Source organism: Condylostylus longicornis, unplaced genomic scaffold, assembly GCF_029603195.1.
Source record: "Condylostylus longicornis isolate FDR11 unplaced genomic scaffold, ASM2960319v2 ptg000084l, whole genome shotgun sequence".
In the NCBI taxonomy this organism is placed as follows: Eukaryota; Metazoa; Arthropoda; class Insecta; order Diptera; family Dolichopodidae; genus Condylostylus; species Condylostylus longicornis.
The window spans coordinates 4,172,975-4,194,358 of NW_026578052.1; the positions used below are offsets into that span (position 1 = coordinate 4,172,975).

General features: G+C 24.8%; 1 protein-coding gene across 2 annotated transcripts in view; it reads left to right on the top strand.

Annotated features, from left to right (window-relative positions):
* The first annotated feature begins 6,980 nt into the window (after positions 1–6,980).
* The window catches only part of LOC129613588 (uncharacterized), a 149,581-nt gene continuing 135,177 nt past the window's right edge, over positions 6,981–21,384 (top strand). For both annotated transcript variants that reach the window (XM_055527719.1, XM_055527718.1), the window contains exon 1: positions 6,981–7,775. The gene's annotated coding sequence lies outside the window, so the exon portion shown is untranslated. The remainder of the gene's footprint in view (positions 7,776–21,384) is intronic.

Consider the following 21,384-nt stretch of genomic DNA (forward strand, 5'->3'; position numbering starts at 1 on the left):
GGAATAAATCAAAGAATTCTCCCTTTCTTTTCTCGTTTATTATTTTGTTTTATGAAGTCTATACCAATTGAATTTTAATTAAGCCCTATATAAAAGAGTAAATCGCAAGGATTATATAGTGAAAGTTTTAATAGGAATTTTAACTATATCATTTTATTAATTGTTATGATGGTGAAAAGTGAAATTTATAGAAATAAATAATAAAAATAATTATTAGCCAGTAAAGAAATTTTAGAAGTGAGAAATTTGTTTGTTATATTTGATATAGAATACAAATAACACTAAATAATACCACTTTAGAATGTTAATATTGAATTAAAATAAAATTTATGGTCTCAAATTAATTAGTTTTATATTAAAATTCAAGTTTATAAATTACTTTTCGAATAACAATTCACGTCATCAGCTTTAAGAGACGTCATATACAATCAAATTTTTCAGGAACACTTTTCGATTTTAATGTAAGTTTTTTTTGCCTAAAATTGAGGTTTCTTGTATTTAGGTGTGCGAAGCGGGAATGCCATATTAAGAATTCAGGGTCAATTTCTATTGTAAATTCACAATTTTTTAAAATTTTCAATTTCAAAAAATTTTGCTAATTTGTTTGTGTCATTTTCAAAAAATAGATGTTTTCACAAACGCAATAATAAATACAATAGATGTTTTCACAAACGTAATGTGACACATATTATGCAATATATTTTTGACAGTTTGCGTAAAAACTGTATATATTTTAAATTCACAATAAGTATTGGGTTTATAAACAAAAATTTTCTGGTTCATATATTTTTGTTTTCTTGCGCATTTCATCATTTTCGTACTGATTCTCTAAATAAATAAATTTTGATAAATTCCTAAAAATATAATAAAAAATTTGATTAAAATTATAGAAATTTTCATAAACGCGTCGTTTATACTGTAAAAAAATAAATGCGAAAACCAGTACTGCAGAAGCATAACTTAGTGAATATACAAATAAATATGTAACTATTTTATAAAGTCCAGACAGTTTATATCATGGATGGCAATTAAAGGGCACGCGTGCCAAACTTGGCACGGAAAAAAAATTTGATGGCACGTTATAGTTGTGCCTCGACAAATTTTTATATAGATTTTTTTTCTAATAAAAAATCTAAAAACTCGTTGAAAAATTGATTGAATGAAAAATTTCCTAAAAATGATAATTTCCTAATAGCGAAATGACAAATATTCAAAACCAAACATATTCAAATGTTATATTCTTTTTATTTTTGTTTTTTTTGATGAAATACACATTTTTGAAAAAACTAATTGGAATTTCACCTATGAATTTACAAATATTCTTGTTTCTATTAAGCAACAGTTTGCACAAAGATTTCTCGATTTTAAAAGGATCGAAAATATTTTAAAAATTATTAATTACCCAGATTTATTTGATATGCAAGATTGTGACAATAACCTCCTTAATTGGATGCGATTAGATAATTTAGAAATGCAAATTATTGATCTGCAATCCAATCCAATTTGGGTAAATAAATTTGTGAATATGCGGAAGCTTGTTGAAGATTTAGAAAGCCATCGATCCCAAAATGTGGAATCAGAATGTTTCATGGAAAGTAAAATTTTAGAAGCTTGGAATAGTATGCCAGGTACCTTTTATTCAGTCAAAAAATTAGCAATCTCGTTGTTAACGATTTTCTCTTCCACTTACTCTTGCGAAAGTCTTTTTTCCGTTTTGAATCATGTACATTCAAAGACTAGAAACAGATTAACAGAGGAAGATTCGGCAGCATGTATTACTCTGCAGTCAACAATGTACCAGCCCGACATAAAAACTCTTGCAAGTAATATGAAACAAAAAGTTTCTGATAAAAAATTAAATTAATATTTTTTCTATCTGTATTTATTAATTTTTATACCTTGAACTATAATATGTATAAATAAATATTATTACAACTTGTCATAATATTGTATTTACCTAACCATACCTGTACTTGGTACTGTGCTGGCACGGGAAAAAGTGTGACAATAAATTTCCCCAAATTTTGGCACTTTGATCAAACCCTATTTGCCATCCCTGGTTTATATCATTTAACTCCGTTATACTCATACTAAATTTCGATATATTGTGGAAAATTATATCATATTTTTTATGAAGGAATTGCGTTAGCAACACGAATCTCGATATATTGCGTTTATGAAAAGGTCTACTCTGTAAGGAAAATAATGCTAAATTTTCATGCTTTTATTTTTAATACGCTAACATATTTGCTATATAAGTAACTAATATACATATTATGTAAGAGAATGTGGCCGAATCCATAAATTTTGGAAAATGCTTAAAAAAAAACATTTAGTTGCCGCGTATTTAAAATTTTTTAAATTCTCTGAAACAATTAAGATGTGTTCATGTATAAAATTTCAACTGTTTAACTATAAAATATATTTATTTATTCGAGAATTTAAGTTCAATAAATATTAAAATAAAAATATAAGAAATAATTTATTTGCACAGATGTTTTTCCATTTTTTTTTTAATTTTAAATTGTTTGCATATCTGTTTTTAAGCTCAAATCTTTTTTAAATTATCTTTTATACCATATAATTACATAAAATATTAAAATTAATGTGTTTTTGAGGAATTCCAGATGAAGCAAAGGCAAAAACTTTAAAAATTTATATCTAAATGTATAAATAGAATTTTTATATAGCTCAGAATTCTAAAAATTCTAAAAATAGTATAACATTTTTATGTTGTACAAAAAAATATTAAAATTTTTCTCACATTGCATTAATAATTTATATTATATTGTAGAGCTAATCATGTATTCCTCATAAGAAACTGATTATGTTATGGAACACACTTCAGTAATCATATATACATACATATGTATACAGCATTCATAGTAGTTTATCGAGAAGAAAGATTCGCAAATTTTACTAAATAAAAAAAAATAAAAACTAAAAATAAATTCCATATAGTTTATAGTGTTAAAGCTGATGTTAAACTTGTGCTTCCGGTAAAGATCACGGAAATGTTTATTATGTGTACAGGTATATGAAATACGCTCTAGGTAAATAAACTGACATAATGTATAAAACATGAATATCCTTAGAGTCGCGATATTTTTATTTTCGTATGTAAATTTGTAAAAAAATTTTATATGCGTTTTTCATGCTCTTTTACAGTTATAACAATAAAGAATATTTAAAAAAATCTGAATTTGTTTTGATAGGCGAAATTAAGTACAATTTAACTTTTTTTTAATATTGTTTTGCCTATTATCTATAAATTCTAATGACATTTTTAGAAATCTGTGATATTTAGATAATTTGGTATTAGAGAATTCGATTTTATTGATGAATTAAAATTTTTATTGTACGATGATATGCCAAATAAAATATAAATTGATAAATCATTGCAGCTGTACGTACATATCTTTCTCATTCAGCAGAAATAATGCCGATAATAAAGTTCGTACTAAATGATGTAGATTCATGCAAAAGTTAAGAACACACCTAGACCTTTCCGATAGTACCTTACTTGACCGTTTTCCTTCTTATATCCTATTTTGGGATCTGAACCGTAGCAGAACCCATTTTCAGGAGGGTCCTCCAACAAAATTTGTAAAGTATGCTGAGTCCATTTTCAATAATACCTTGCTTGACTATATGTATTTAGGAGTCTTGAATTTGTTTTAGCAGAAAAGGGGCCGGAAGAGCAGTTTTGTGCCCGAAAAGTTATTTGGATCCAATAGAATTGAAGCTGTCATCGAGACCTTTCCAACAAGGAGCTCGGTAGAGAACTTCACAGCTCAGTAGGTCACCTGAGAGCTGAGTTATTTTTAAAAAAACTCAATTATATCTGATTTCCGAAGAAACACGTAAACAAAAAACGAAGTAAGAAAAAACGTAGCAAAATACGAGTTCATTTCATTGAATTGATAATTAATTGGTTCATATATTTAAAAAAATTTTAATTTTCGCTGAGCTCTTGAAATTAAGTCTAGTAATAATATATACTTTTTAAGTTAATTTACAGTTATGTTTACTGGTTGAACACTTTTAAAAGTTCTTCCTTTAAAATTGCTCCTAAATATCTGCAAGTGTCCTTAAACTGTTAATTTGGTTTGATCAACTATATTTTATTGTGGATGTGCAAGGATTTCCAAACATACGTTACGTTATCAATACTTTGATAATATTGGGCTGTTTATTTAATAAATCATAAAAGAAATCACAGGATAATTTCGTGGTTTCCCATATAGAATTTTTTGTATAAAGAGATGCATTTAAAACAAATACAACAAAAAAAAATGCGATATTTTATTTTCATTCGTTATTTTGTGTACATAGCTATACATATTCATATTCAAGGAGTCAGAGGGAGACACGTATTGGAATATCTACATAAAAATATAGGAACACACACTCGTGCATTTGATAACATTTATTTCGCAAAATATTAAGAAAAAAAATAAAAAAAAAAATAAAAATAGAAACCAGCTGAAGGAATGAAATGTCAAAAATTTATAACGGATGAACATGTTTCTTTTTACGGTGTTTTAAGAGCGCATGTTATGAAAATCTTGCGTTTACCCCTTTTTTTCATTTATTTATTTCTGAAAATATTTCTCAGAGATTTTTATTTTATATACTAAATTACACTCATCAGACTCTGAATCTGGTCTATTAAAATAAATAAATGAGTAAACGGAATGTTTTTGTGAGAGAACCTTTTAAAAATAAGCACATACTTATGAATATAGCACACACCGTACATCAGCAATAAGTTTTAAAAAATTAAGTTTTAAAAAACAAGTTAAAATAAGTTTAGTTTCCATGCAATTAAATATTATTAGGAATGCTTTCATATTGTTTAAAATAGATATTATGCATTTAGTATGGGTCCCCTTTAGAGAAGAGTTCTTCAGTTTTAGATCCTTTAAGTTCTCAGTATTATTGCAGGACAAAGTCTTTAAAGCAGTAGTACATTTTTTATGGTTAATTCACCATGGTTAATCTAATATTTTATCTGTGATGCAAAATGGAAATTAACTTGATAGAAATATGTTGTTATTGAGAATATAAGTTGCAAAATCGGAAAATTGTAATTTGTTGTCAAAATTAAAATACAAAAAGTTCTTTCCTTAGAAATGCCCAAATATAGTCAATTTTATGGATAAATCTATAATACATGAGTTAAAATCTCAAAATGTAGATTTATTATGTTTGTAATAATGAACTAGGGAAATATTTTACATAATTTTATAAGCATTTATGTTTTTCGTTTTAGAAACTGTAATACGAATCCCATAAAGCAGGGTTTCCCAATTTTTATACCATATCATGTTAAGGGCTCGTGATTTGTCGTGAAATAGGAAGTATTTTTATTTGTTCTGAGGAACAAAATATAACAGAAAAATAAAAAATTTTGTATTTAAATAAACTATTCAAATATACTATAAATTAAAGCAATTGTGTTCCCAAAAGAGAAGTATAACGTACTGAATTCCAAAAATTCTAATTAAGTTGCTTTCTATTATATTTTCCATGACACAAGGAGTTTCGAATGCAATTATTGTATGTTCATATATAAGTAATCATATTTCCTGTTTGTAATTATTCGAATGCAAAACTAACTGTAGATACACATATGTAAGTCATTCTATGACAATATGACATACAAATACCACAATATCCCAAATATATTCGCGAACGCGTTACAAAAATGTTGCAGAGCCCACTATATATTAAAATATCACGCATGCGCTTTAAAAAAATGCGGTAAAATTGAGAAAAATTATTTCATTCCTATATCATTCATAAAAATTTATAAAAATCATTTTAATTTTATTAAATTATAATTATATTATAAATACATTATTATATTGTGTATATATATATACGTATATATAAGTAGCACATAAAAGTTAGATATTGCTCAAACTTTTAAGTGAAAAATTTCTGATAATAGCATAACACTATTATATGCATTTAATATAAAATAATATTACAAAAAAAAAGAAAACGGAAAATATAGTGATATTGAGAGAAAATTTCTGTAAATGATGCAAATTTCTCAAAAGTGAAAAGAAAAAATATGAAAAAAGAAAAATACTTATTACAATTTAAATATTTAGATATAAAATACGGGAATTTAATTCAACTCACTAAATTCTACTTCATAATGAAATTAATATAAGAGATATAATGTTATAATATAAGAGAATGGAATAAGAGAGAAATTTTTTGTTTTTATTATAGCATGTGTAACAAAAATGAGTAATAAGTATTAATATAATAAATGTCACTTTTATATATATGTGTGTATGTACGTATATTCGGCAGCATAATTATTTTCATAGAATATTTTAATAAAAATAACTTTATATTTTGTATAAATACTTTAAATGTCATTTAAATAATATATATATACATGTATTATAAATATTATTATTTATATACAAACTTATGTACATACGTACATAGTATGCATAGTATTAATTGATGTTGCGTATATGAGTATAAATATAAACAAAATATATGTATAACAGTACAAAATTCATATTATTTTTTACCCCAATTTATATTCTTAATATTGTTATATTCCTATTTACAATATTCTATAAAATACTGTTATCATTCTCACTCACTAAGTTAAATATGTATATAAGAACTCAGTAACAACTTATTGTTTGTTTTCTTGAGTATATACATTCATATATTGCAATAAAATCAAATTTAGGGGGGAGGAGGGGGGGGGAGAGGAGAGAAAAATGAGAATTAAACAAAAATGATCTCATATTGTTTCAATTTCACTCATTTATTTTGTTACCGCTATTTTTTCTTTTATACTCAAAAAAATTTTTATCAAAAAATGAAAATTGTGAAAATCTCAGGGAAAATTTTTTTATTTTATACTTTTTTTTCTTTTTGTTGTTTTTCCAATTTAGTTTATTATTAAAAATATATTTTGTCATTACAGTTAAGAACTTCAAAATAGAAACTAGTCTGCTAGAGAAAAGAAAAAATAGTTCGGAAAATCAAATTAAAAAAATTTAATAGAAAATAAAAAAAGAAAATAAAAAGTTTATTTTGATTTTTTGCAATTTTAAAGAAGCGGGTTTTGTTTTTAATAAATTAGATTTTAAATCGTATATATTTTAGGAGTATAACACATTAAAAATTTCGGATTGCTTATCATTTGTATAGAAATAAGAACGAGAGTACGAAAAATATAATTTTTAAATTTTATTTTATCGAAAATTAAAATTTAAAAAAAAAACAAAAAGTTGAATTGTTATTAAAAAGTGTATAACACTTTAATAGTATATAACATACTATTTTGTATTAAAACTAAAAAAAAAACGAAAAATATCAAAGGAAAATTTAAAAATTTGGAATTAAAAAATTTTCACGACTCTTTGTTTTTGTCTTTAAATCATAAAAGATTTAATATAAGACTTTTATTTTCAAAAGGATGCAAAATGCAATTATACGAGTAAAATATATTGACAAGAAACCCTAACTATACTACACAAACTAACATAATTTTAAAATTTATTGAAAAACGATAAAATTTAATAATACTAACTTTTATTGAAAAAAATCAAAAACAACAATAAATAAAATAAAAATAAATAAATATATAAACAGAGTATTGTATTTTCTCAATATAATAAAAAGCAACAAAATTCCATCTGGTGAGAGATTTTCCACATATAACAACAAAAATAATTTTTTTCATCTTCTTGAGTGACATTTTACCATCCCGCATTCATTTTAAAGAATAGGTAAGTTTCAATAAATAAAATAAATATAATATATATACGTAATTTATAATTTTAAGCTGCACAAATAATTTTCAAGAGAGGGAGAGGGGGGATAAATTGTATGGGATGCAGAGAAATTGGTTGTTATGCTCTTTTTTTTTTATTTATTTATTTATTATTACAATATTTTCTTTTATTATTTCATTATTCTATTATTATTGTTGTTTGCTGTTCTCATTATTATTATCCTTGAACTTTTATCTATATCTATATATATAATAGTAATATTTGTATATATGTATATTTATATTTATTAAAAATATATATAATATTACTGAAAATGAAAGGACAAAAAGACAATTTTCTTGATATTGATATTTATAAATTGATGATTATATGATAATGATGTTGATAAAAATAATGATAAGAATATATGTATATATATATGAAGTGAGGTAGATTTCCATTTAATTTTAGTTATTTTTTTATTTGAAATTATATAGCTATATATTAATAATATTGAAAATGAATTATTACCAGAATTATTATAAATTGTGTTTTTTTTTTTTTCTTAAGAAAAATTTCTGATGTTAAAATAAAATTTATGACCAATAATATCCTGAAAAAGAGATAAGTACTTATGTGCACCTATACGTACATATATACATATATATATGGTGTTACTCATATGTCCTTAGAATTTTTATACTACACGTATATGATATGACATACGCACATGAAAGAAAAAATCACTTCAGATGATTAGTTTTTACTTTTTTGCTCATTTTTTTCTTTCCTGAAAATTTTTGTGTCCAAATTTTCTTTTATTATCCTTTAAATTTTATATTGCTTGTTTTTGGTTTTTAGATTTTTCTTCTCCATATCCTCCTATATTTCTTTTCCTTCTTGGTTTCTTGTTTTTTTTTGTTATATTATGATGATTGAAAGTATATCACTTCATTGATTCGTATATTGCATACCTTTTAATGTTAATAATATAGCCATGTAATTTTTCATATTGACATTTATTCAACTGTTTACATAATATTTATATATACATACATACATACATGTAAATTTTTTGGAAATCATAAAGCAGCAAATCAAAAAAAAAAATAATAAAATGTTTTTTTTTCTAATAAATTTTTTGATTATTTATGGGTTAACGGTAATATTTTTTCTCCCGTTTATATTTATTATAAATAACCATCAATTTATCGTAAAATTAGAAAAAACAGATTGCTTTTTTAAAAATAAATTTTTTTTTTGTACCTTTACTCAATTTTCATTTCATTCTCAATATTAGCTACTCACTGTGTAGCACAAGTGATTGTTAGCCGCCGCTAATTAAAAATTGATTATTAAAATAGATAAACTCTTATATACAAATTAATTCAAATTGTTTTTATGTTCAAGTGGAAAATATAAAAGTGTGTATTTCGAAAAAAAGAATAAATTTTAACAAAATATTTATGCCATCTCTCTACATAAATTTAATTCTAAGAAACTTTTATTTTTTTGAATATATAGGGGGCATTAAAAAACTAAATTTTATTCAGAACTTTTCGAATTATAAAATGTTATTTTGAATTTCTCAATTACAATAATTGGTTTTTTTTTAAAAAAAAATCTTTTATTTATTCAGCGTACTGTAAATGAAGTGATATAGGATTTAAGATTGTGAATTATGGTCTCCACGATTCGATCTAAGATTTTGAATTATTATTACTATTAATAATAAGTTATTATTATAATTAAAATAATTCTAGAATGTTTGTAATATTTTTACTGTGGCCGTCCGTCTGCATTTATTCGTATGTCTTTGAGAGAAATATTCCTCTAGAATATTCCGGCCATCCGATATCTTAAAATGCAATTAAAAAATTTTATTGAAGCCTTAATGATTTTTGGACTCTCGAAAATACAAGAAAATAGTGACTTGCTTTTTCTATTGCAAAATCGAAAAGGCAGGCATTATCATGATAAAATGGTTGTTGAAATTAACCGTTATCTTAAATACGTTTTTTAAAATTTGACATTTTTTTATTCGGTTTTTCTTTTAGACGGGGAATTTTATAAAAAATTCAAGATTTTAGTAATTTGTAGAAAATAATAATTGGTCTATTTCTTAAAACAAAATTTATTCAACATCCTCCTATTATTCAGTGTTATAGGCTCTCAAATTAAGAAATGTTTCCATTTTTCATTTTTGGTATCTTATATTTCCGAAACGGTAAGCTGTTTCAAATTTCTATAAAAGCAAAATTCTAATGGTTAATCTCATGGCATCAAGCAATATGACTATTTTTATTAATTTATTTAATGAGCGTCGGTTGACGAGCACTATTATGCCAACGCATAATTCTAGAATCATCCTAAAAGTATGCAATATTTATATGTACATCACACAATATCAGAATGAGAATGAATTGAATAGAATATTTTTTAAAAAAAATTATTTGCAATTATTCAATTAAAATTCATGGTATTTTACAAATCATATTGCGGCTTGATCAGAATTTATTTTATTTGTTTAAATTAATTACTAGCTTTGATTTACTTAACGTAGTACTCGTATGTTTAATTAATATTGTGAATTAAACTATTATTTAATTTCATATCATATCCCATGATTAAAATGAAATTATATTTACAGCCCTTAATATTCGAAAAATTTTTGTAAATTGATCGTTATTTAAATTGTTTATGCAATCTTTTATTAATACGTGTATATTTACCAAGGAAAATATTTCCCAATAAATATGTATGTATATATGTCCATATTCATTGTATATGTATGAATTTAATTTTTTTACAAAAATATTTTCTTTTAATTTATTCTTTGATTTACTTTTCTATATTTTGTTTCCTATATAATATAATTTATCCCAAAAGGATACTATTATAAAATAATAGTGTCACGATAAAATATTTTATTATACTATATGTACATATACAGATACTAATGGCCTCAAATGGAATATTGTGATTTTGTCTATATATTCTGCATTTTTATATTTTTTATTAATAATATAATAAAAATGTTAATATTTAAGGTGAACAAATACACATATACGTTTAATATAGCAATCATTTAAAAAGCGCTTTGGTATTTCTTTTAAATTAGTGTGATTATGTAAATGCGAATTTTATTTTATTCCTTAAGGGAAAGATATTAGCAGATTCTATTAGAAATAAAACGGGAATGTTGATTTTATTGTAATTATGGAATATTAAAAATAAATATTGTAGAGTTAAAATATTTTTTTTTGATTTGATTTTTTTCCAGGAAATGTCCAAAAAATGAAAGTTTGTCGGTTTGACGGATGCGTATTCCAAAATGGGCCTAACATATGAGATAGATAAGGATGCTTCTCAATGAGAGTTCAGCAAACTTCTTTTGCCAACCTTATAACGAAACCAAATTTAGAATTCCTCTTATTTATAATCATGTTTTAGATAGGCCATAAAGTCAACCCTCTGGTTAAGCATGACCCCAAAATAATTCATAAGTTTAACCCACCTTAGAATCCTTTCATCCAAACGATGGATATATTTAATTATAGAAAACTCACTTTTACGACAGAAATTTAAAACATTACACTTGCTAATATTCAGTTCTCAACAGTTACTGTGGCACCTTTAATTAAAATCGTTTAAGTTGTTCTGTAAAAGAAAACAATCATTCTCAGAGAAAACTGTCTTACTAAGTTTTGAGTTATCTGCAAAAATATTCGTTCTACAGTTCGCTACAGAACTCGTTGTATCGTTATAATGAAAAATAGTGAAACTAAACCATTTATCCGAATAAATTAGCCGAATCCCGGAATCAGCGAAGCAAGACGGCAAAGGCAAAGCAGCCAAAGACGATCAAAAAATAAGATATTCTTTATCTGACAAGAGATTCTATTAATTAGTACCTTAGATACTAGATTAGTACCTTAGATGAGACTTTAATTTTGTTTTACAAAATACAATCAGTGTCTATTGAATATTTTAGAAATTTCGAAGTATTGCATACGATATCACAGTTTATAATTTATATAACCGATAATTTAAATCTACAATCTCATTCAGATTACCTCATAATATCGTATTTGGTTAATTTTTATTACAAAATTTGATGAATTCTAATTAACCGTAATTTTTTGAATTGGGAAATAAATTTCTTAATACTTGGCTATCATATTTTATTCTTCCGTTTTTTTTATTATATACTTTAATATACCAGAAATTTTATTATAAACACCATTATATGGTACATCAATACATACGAGTATATCGTAATTATATAAACAAAATCAAAAAAAAAAAAATACAATTTGTTTATACTCGTATTTTATGAAATGCGGAAAATTTCCAAAAAGTAAAATGACAAGAACAAATTTTCTATTAAAAGTAAATTTTATATTTTCATAAACTACAAACATTTGGTTTTCATTTCAATAATTCATTTGATTTTTTATTTTCTCTATGGCGTCATTTATTTTCTGTTTAAATAATTATCACGCATATGGTGTCTATATCTATGGTACACCTTTGATCTTTGATGAATGACAACATCTTCTACTCAAAATTAAATTAGAAAGTGACTATACTACATACTATACTACATATATATTACTACATGCTATACTACATAATCAAATTTGTTTAGAAATCAATTTTTGCCACAAGACTCAAAAATATATGAGTATAAAATGTGTGTGATTTGCAAAAAATTTAGAAAATTTAGATATTTTATTTTGTTTTTTATAATTATATTACCATCCATTTACGATTTTCTTATTGAGCTGATTATACATGTATGCAAGTTTTGTGTTTTATATTTTCTTTTTTTTTTAAAGGAAAAATAAATAAAGAGTTATATTTTGTTTATGAATTTAAAACAACTTTATTTTATTTATTTGAATTTTTATTCTTATCTTTTTTTATTTAAAATTCTCACAATTAAATTCTCACAATTTAAATTTATTATTTATTATTTATAATTCACAATTTTCTTATATGACAATTTTTATTCAATTTGATTTTCTTATGATTTATTATTTTTAATTTTAACAATTTAAATTTATTATTTGTTATTTATAATTCACAATTTTCTTATATGACAATTTTATTCAATTTGATTTTCTTATGATTTATTATTTTTAATTTAAAATTTATATGGCAATTTAATTCGATTTAATTTTCTTACAAAGATAACTTTTCTTTCTTTTACGGGTAATATATGACAATTACTATAATATATAAAATAACTGATGTTTTTACTTTTACGGCTAACGACTGATTAAAGCTTAATAATTATAAGAAACATCACATAGTAAGGTAGTTTAAATGAAATTTGTTAATTAAGCATTTTTACATAGCATGATTTTTACACGCGCAAAAGTATAACAGGTAAAAATGCTGATGTGATTATTTATTTTAGAATTTGAATTTAATTTAGTAGAAAGAATAAAAAAAAATATTTTAAAAGGAAAAAAAATTGTTTGTTTAAATTAAGTGGAAGTAACGGGTAGAATTACAACTTTATTCGGTTGTATAACTGAATATGTAACTTCCCCCTCCTTAAGATTGTTGTTCTCCTGGACAACATATTTATCTTTACTCTTTTTAAAACATTCTATGTGATCTTTCTTGATATACAAAAATATGCTTATCGTAATTATTAAAAAGATTGAAATAAAAGTTGTATTGAAATAAACTATTACTTTGTTTTTATTTTTTTCATAGGAAATTTGTTCAATTTTTTCTATGTTTTCTATTTGTTTCAAGTGAATAGCTTCTAAATTAATGGAAAAATTTAAATTATTTAATATTGAATAATTGGGTATTATAATGTTTTGGTTATATTCACTGATTTTATTTGAAAATTTTGAATTATTAATTTCGATAGTACAATTATTAAAAAATATAATATGATTTTTATTTAGAAAATAATTTATTTTATTACAATCATGAGTCAACTTTATATTATTTGCATTAGTAACTAGTACCATACCAACTTCAATTTCTATTATTTTTAGTTTACTTTCCTGAATTTTAAAACAATTTTTATATGAATTATGAATAAGATTTGCTAAACAATTTGATGTTGGCTTTAATTTATTAATGTATTTTTCTTCATTCAGATAATATGTTTTATTACGAAAGACTATGACGTCAGTTATATCTATTGAAACTTTTTCAAACTTTGAGTTAGGTATTGGAATTATTTTAAAATGGTTTGCTTTTTGTTTACTAATTTTGGGAATTTGAAGAATGAAAATTAATGAATTATTACGAATGGCAACTGCATTTTTTAGATTTTGAATTTTAGATAAATCAATTTCGTATTCATCGATTTCTTCAGGACTAAGTAGTGATCTTGCCATTGTTTGGTATTTTGCAAACATTATATTTTCCTGAATCTTTTCGATTTCTTCGTTTAGAAGATTTATATTGGTTAAAATTTGAAGATATTGTAATTGATTGACAACGTTTTTGTGGTCGACTGAAACATAGTTTGAAATTCTATCTATTATTATTTGATTTTGTTCGATATTGGTTTTAAGAGAATTGATATTTTCTTGAAATATCGAATTGATTTTTATCTGATTATTAACGTTGCCAGCTATATTATTATTATTTTGCTCTACAGTTTTTAAATGGTTTTCTAACTCAATTTTATCTTCTTGTTCTAATGTTCCAAAGATCCATTTGAGAAAGGATCCTCCAACATTAATTAAAGCCCTTTTAAATCTTAATGGTAAGATTGTTTTGAAGGAATGGTTAGTCTTGTTAATTTTATTTTTCAGCATATTATATAGGTTTTTATTAGAATTATTAACGAAAGGTAAAGTATTTATTTGGTTTTCTATTATATTTATTAATGTTTGGATTTCTGTTAAGTTAATTATATGAATTATTTTATCATAGCTTACAATTATATCGATGTTTTGATGTTGCGTTATAGTAAATCCAGCTTCGGTATCAATTTTATTTACGTCTATTATAGTTGAGTTACACGGGATTATCATTGATGTTAGTATTATTATTAGCGTTATTATTATTTTTTCCTGTAAATTTAAATTTTCTTTTAATGCGGGTCGGATGAATGTTATAATTTTTATTATCAAAGATTTTATTATTTTTATTAGTAATTTTAATTTTTTTATATTTAGGTAATTCCTTATATCGCACTATCGCGGGATTATTTATTAAAATTTCTCCGGTTTCGGGAGGTTTAAAATGTCTTTTATTTTTGTTTACTTTATTAATTATTTTTTCTTTATTATTTTGAATCTTATTTTTTATTTTTTCGAAATCGGTTACTTTCCCGTTAACAAAATCGATGGGTTTTCTTTGAGTTGCAGAATGGATTGTTTTATTATAAGCTTCTACGGCTTTAAGAACTTTACTTTCTGTGTCGAGATCAGGTTCCGTTAAATTTAGAATTCTAATATGTTCGGTTATGGTACCGTGAGCCCGTTCGATATCTGAGTTCCCGGTATGACTTCTTGGAGAAGTGAAGTGAATTGCGATATTTTCAACTCTACAGAAATCTTTTAAATTGATACTGTTAAATTCGTTATCAAATACGAATTTTTTGGGTTTACCGAATAGTGAGTTCCGTAATTTTAGTGTTTGAACCATTGTTACGCTGTTTCGATCAGGTAACCTTATTATAGAAAGGTGTTTTGACATTTTGTCTATAGCTGTTAGAAATACTTCCTTTTTTATATAAAAGGTATCAACATGGACGATCTCGTTAGGTTCAGACGGACTTTCGGATATTTCGAATTTATACTGAATTGGATTTCTGTCATACTTGGCTAAATTGCAAGCATCACAGTTATTTATATATTTGTATATAAAATCTTTAAGTTTCGGAATATAGTATTTATCTTTTAATTCGTTAAAATTTTCTAATATGCCACGATGGTTTGTATCTTCGTGGTTCTGCTTAATAATTTCAATGATTTCTTCTTCGCTATCAATTTCCTTGGCAAATTTGGTGCATTTAACAAATTTAATTTTTCTACAGTTACTAAATAATTCTATCAATTTTTCTTGCAATTTTGCATATTTACTTTCTTCTAATTCCGAAAATATGGCTGTAACGCCTGTTTTGATATAACGTCTTAATACATTATTTAAATAATTTTGATCTGATAAATCTTTTTCACTTATGAAAATTTTCCTATATCTATTATATTTAATCTCAATTTCTTTTGTTTTATTTTTTACTAAATGTATTTGTGTTAGATATTTATTAATAATGTTGTCTACAATCGGAATGTGGTCATCCAAATTTTCGATGCCACTATGAATTGTAGCCATTTCACTTTCTCTATCCAAATTTTTATTATTATCGATTTCCATAGCATTTATTTCATTTTTTTCATTATCTAATCTACTTAAAAAATCTGCTACCTTATTATCTCTACCTTTAACATATTCGATGTCAAAATCGAATTCGTTGAGTTTAATTTTCCAACGCTGAAGTTTGGAATTAGGCTCTTTTAAAGAGTGTAACCAGACTAAAGGTTTGTGGTCTGTTCTAATAGTAAATTTTATGCCATAAAGATATGGTCGAAAATATTTAGTTGACCAAATTATTGCCAACAATTCCTTTTCAATTGTACTATATCTTATCTCATGTTCGTTGAGCGTTCTACTGGCATAAGAAATTGGGTGGCCATTTTGTGATAAAACAGCTCCAATTGCATATTGGCTTGCGTCAGTAGTTAGTACAAATTTTTGGTTGAAATTTGGATATTTTAAAATTGGGTCCTTACTAATTATGTCCTTAAGTTTGTTAAACGCTTCTATATATTTTAAATTATTGGTATCTATTTTATTATTTTTCTTAAGGCAATGGGTTAACGGTTGTGCTATTTTGGCATAGTCTTTAATGAATTTACGGTAATATCCCGTAATTCCCAGGAAACTTTTTATTGCTTTTCGCGTGGTTGGAAGTTTCAAATTTTTTATTACATTAATTTTGGAAGGATTCGGTTTAATGCCTTTATCGGTTAGCAAATGGCCAAGATATTCTGATTCTTTTGAAAAAAATTTACACTTATCGATTTGAATTTTTAAATTATGTTCCCGTAATTTATTGAAAATTTTTGAAATAGCTTCAACATGTTCCTGCAAGGACGTGCTAAAGATTAATATGTCGTCTAGATATACGACACAACATATATTAATGAATTCGCGTAACACATGATTCATCATGCGTTGAAAAGTTGCAGGAGCATTCTTTAACCCGAATGGCATCCTGATGAATTCGTAGTGACCTTGTGGGGTCGAAAACGCGGTTTTTGCTTGGTCATTTTCATCAACGAGTATTTGATGAAATCCCTTTGCAAGATCTATTGTGCTAAAATATTGGGCTCGACCAAGTTTATCAAAAAGAGAATCGATGTTAGGGATCGGGAACTTATCGTCGATAGTGATTTCGTTAAGTTTTCTATAATCCACGACTATTCGCCATTTTCTTTTACCTGAACTATCAATTTTTTTGGGAACTACCCAAATTGGGGAGTTATAAGGTGAATTACTATGTTTTATAATATTTTGGTCTAACATTTCTGCTATTTGTTTTTCTACTTCAAATTCATGAATTTTTGGAAATCGATATATTTTGGAATATATCGGCTGGGAGTGTTTAGTTATTATTGAATGCTTCACAGAGTCAACACAGGTTAATTGTTGACCCTCCTGATAAAACAAATCCCTATTTTCATATATAATATTTTTTAAGTTTTTACACTCTTCTATATTCAAATTTTCGTCCTTGATATGATTATAGATTTCACTCGGACTCAAATTTATTGAATATAGTTCGTGTGTTTCTCTAAATGGGCAAGCATTTTTAAATTTTGTAACTTTGCCCCTAATCTCTATTTCCTGATTCTCTAAGTCTATTTTTGCACCAACTGCATTTAATATGTTTTGCCCTAAGATAGCGTCGAAGTTCCTATTATTAATGTTTACAATTTTCCAAAGAATTTTCGCACTATGGTTAAATTCCATTGGAACATTTGTGAGTTTTTCAAACAAAATATTATTGTTTCCAAATAAGGTGTTAATTTTAATTGGTTTTTCTAATTTATTAGGTTTAATATGAGGCAACATATTTTTATTAATTATAGAGGTAGTAGATCCCGTATCTATTAAGCAATTAATTTTAGTGTTATCAATAGTAAATTCTACTATTGGTAAATTATTTGATTGCGAGGCTCTAACCGAAAATTTTCTTGGTTATCCTCGCCGTGGTTTACGTCAACTTCCATTGGTTCGGAAGGACGATTATTTGATGTATTATTGTTATTATAATTTCTATTCCTTGCACTATAATTATCATTATAATTTCTAAAATTTCCACTATTTCTGTTAAAATTTGAAAAATTTCTGTTATTATTATTATTATTATTATAAAAATTACGCGGATTGTTATTATTATTATTAAAATTACGCGGGTTGTTATTATTATTAAAATTACGCGAGTTGTTGTTATTATTAAAATTATGTGATCTGTTGTTGTTATTGTTGTTATAGTTATTGTTACGATTATTATTCGAAGGATTATTTTGTCTTTTAGAGTTATTGTTATTTTGGCTGTAATAGCCGGAATGATTGGGACCTAAAGTTTGTAAAATTTCATGAAAAGCGTCATCTAAAGTGGTGACGTCTTTCGCTCGCAAAAACATACTATCTGAACGTGGTAACTTATTTAAAAATTTTTCTAAAATACTAGCCTCATTGTTACTCGGGCTAAATTCTATTGGTTTATTATCATCAAGGTTATATTTAAAATTTAGTTTATTTAATATTTCATTTAGATCTATATAAAATTGACTTACATTGTTATATTTGATTAAATCTGCCATTTCTTTAAGCTTTAAATAACTTTCCTGGACTCCAAACGTCCTTTTTAGTTGCCGTTTTATGCTATCCCAATCCGTGGTGGTATTAATTTTTCTGATTGAATCAGCCGCCGGTCCTTGTAACTTGTTGGTGATGATTGATATGATGTATTCTTTTGATCCTTGATCCGGTGCTAGGTTTATAAACGTTTCTGCATCTCTTATAAATGAGCTGAGATCGTAGTCCCTGTTACCTTTGAAGTTGGGTAACGATCTAGCTTCGGTTATGAGATCGCGAATAGTAATTGTATTTGCCATAATTACCTTTCTTTTTTTTCTTTTTGTTTTTTGTTTTTATTTTACTTATAATTTATTGTTAAGGATTTTATGTGATATTGTTAAAAATAAAATTGAAATTTGTTGTTAAAATTTTTGTTATTTTGTTATTCGCACAAAATATATTTTTCCTTTATTTTAAATAAAAAAAAATATTTTTTTTTTTTTTTTTTTTTTTTTTATTTATTTTATTCTAGGTTCACCCATTAATTCTTTAAAAAGAAAGCTAATGTTTCAGAAAAATGTTTTCTTGATAACTGTCACTGTTTTGAAATTTGTGTTAAGCACTAATTTGCACTAAAATTCCTTGATAACTGTTACAGTCTTGAAACTAGTTATTTTTCTTTTTATTTTAATAATTAATATTAATTTACACTAGCTGGGCAATCCTACCGACTGCGCCAGTTTTGTGTTTTATATTTTCTTTTTTTTTTAAAGGAAAAATAAATAAAGAGTTATATTTTGTTTATGAATTTAAAACAACTTTATTTTATTTATTTGAATTTTTATTCTTATCTTTTTTTATTTAAAATTCTCACAATTAAATTCTCACAATTTAAATTTATTATTTGTTATTTATAATTCACAATTTTCTTATATGACAATTTTATTCAATTTGATTTTCTTATGATTTATTATTTTTAATTTAAAATTTATATGGCAATTTAATTCGATTTAATTTTCTTACAAAGATAACTTTTCTTTCTTTTACGGGTAATATATGACAATTACTATAATATATAAAATAACTGATGTTTTTACTTTTACGGCTAACGACTGATTAAAGCTTAATAATTATAAGAAACATCACATAGTAAGGTAGTTTAAATGAAATTTGTTAATTAAGCATTTTTACATAGCATGATTTTTACACGCGCAAAAGTATAACAGGTAAAAATGCTGATGTGATTATTTATTTTAGAATTTGAATTTAATTTAGTAGAAAGAATAAAAAAAAATATTTTAAAAGGAAAAAAAATTGTTTGTTTAAATTAAGTGGAAGTAACGGGTAGAATTACAACTTTATTCGGTTGTATAACTGAATATGTAACTTGCATAGTACTATAACTAATAGACCTTCGACTATTTTATGAAGTAAAATTGTGAGAAAAGAAATTATAAAAGAAAATTATACACATACATTTTTTTTCTTAAATTATTTGTCTAAATTTAGCCAAAATTTTTACAAATTAATTAGATCTGGATTAAGTGCTCCAGGGGCCTTGTAGATTGTATAAATTTCGTATCATAATTGCTTATTATCTTAGGCTGAAAAGGAACAAGTGAGCTCCATCAGTATACCATTTGATTGTGTGGCACCTGTCGGGTTTTCAGTAGGGGTCGTGCTCCAGTAACTTCTGCTGCCAGATATTGAGACGAAATTTTTCGTCGAGCTATACATCCTCATAAAATAATCTCTCAGCAACAGAATTGAATTTCAATAGCGTCAGTTACGGTATATATTTTAACAATAATTGTTCACGTCTCTATAGTTTCGGTGATTCAGATGAATCCTAATCTCTGAAATCGATCCAAGTCCTTTTTATAACTGCCACCCAAGAGGGCCCGAAATATGCAATAAAAATTGTTGCGATCGGAATCGTCGTATTTTGTACCATACTAAGATCTTTTAGCTCTGTCGGTCTGGTTCACTATTATTTCTCCTATAATCCGAATTGTACGCACATACATAAACTTCCTTCGTTTTGTAAGAGCCACTGCCGTTGTCTTATTTGGATTGAGCCTGAGCTCTACAGAGTCATAGTACCTAAGCAACAATTAAATAAATTTTCAGAGTAGGCCGTAGCAATAATCATCTATTCGATCAATCTATATTACGGCATCATATACATTTTTTAAACTTTTTAACATTTTTTAAACAGATATCATACATGTATGTATGATATCTGTTATAAATAAATTTTTTTAACAATAAATTTGAAAATTTATTTTTATAATAATTATAAATTAAAGAATAAAATATTCTCTATTAAATTATATTCAAATTTATTTCCAAAATATTTCAATCATGTAGATTTCCATAATAAAAAATTTTCTATGTAAACAATATCAATTAAGTAGGTGAAGTCAAATAAATTCAATATAATCCTTCCTAGTAATCCATATGCTTTAATTAACAATTTATGAGAAAACTGTAAAATAAGATCTCTAAATATTCAGGTTTCATTTTAATTCTCAATTTATGTAAAATGCATAAAACTAAAACTTTTATATTTTGTCTAAAATAAATTCCTCAAAAAAAACAAAAAGTTTTGTTTTTCTTCATAAATTATTACGAAAACATTGTATAAATTTTCTTTTAATTAAAATAACAAAACATAAAAATTGAAAACACAAAATTTTATAATTTAATTTTAAATAAGAATTGTTTTTTTTCTTCTTTTATATAACAAATTAAATTTAAATTTTAAATG